Source organism: Sinocyclocheilus anshuiensis, unplaced genomic scaffold (assembly GCF_001515605.1).
Source record: "Sinocyclocheilus anshuiensis isolate Anshui unplaced genomic scaffold, SAMN03320099.WGS_v1.1 scaffold907, whole genome shotgun sequence".
In the NCBI taxonomy this organism is placed as follows: domain Eukaryota; kingdom Metazoa; phylum Chordata; class Actinopteri; order Cypriniformes; family Cyprinidae; genus Sinocyclocheilus; species Sinocyclocheilus anshuiensis.
Window position 1 is genome coordinate 1,280,014 of NW_015546133.1, and position 642 is coordinate 1,280,655.

Sequence of the window (642 nt, forward strand, 5' to 3'; positions counted from 1 at the left end):
GGCGGTGCGAAAACGCCAAAAAGTGGGTAGTTCCACAATTAGTTTTGGTACTATGAAAAGGTTCCCGCGGTGCGAAAGGCCCTAACAATGACTGTGTGTGTTTGATCGCTGCTTGAAAATTGTGTGAAACTACTTTAGAGTATCTGTAACAAGTTTAGAGATACATACCTTAAAGGTGACATATCATGAAAATCTGACATTTCCAGGTTTTAAGTGCTATAATCAGTAGTGCATCTACCAACCAAGGAAACTTGAAAAAGGTTAACCTAGTAACTTTGTTTTGGGAAGACTTTTTCTGAAAGCCTCTGAGAAGCATCTGATTTAGCTCCCTTGGTGACGTGGCAAAGGGATTTCATTATAATATTACCGCCCCATAATCTGTAAATTTACACCCACGGCGCCATCATTTGATTTAGCAAGCGACAACGGTGTACCAGCTCTAATGCCATGGCGAATGTTTGAGCAAAACATGCTAACTGTTCTGTTTTTGGCTGCACAGACGAGCACAGAACACTATTTACAGTCCCAGCCTCAGAGGAGACAAGCAGTGGATTTATTGATTTATTTAATGTATATTGCTGCTGCCACACAGATCTAAAATAAACATGCGATTTATTTCCCAGCTGTTTACCTTCACAGACA

The 642-nt window shown here is 40.7% G+C and overlaps 1 protein-coding gene across 1 annotated transcript in view; it reads right to left on the reverse strand.

Annotated features, from left to right (window-relative positions):
- Positions 1–642, reverse strand: part of LOC107701134 (T-lymphoma invasion and metastasis-inducing protein 1-like) — a 50,460-nt gene that overhangs the window by 46,136 nt on the left and 3,682 nt on the right. The window lies entirely within an intron of this gene.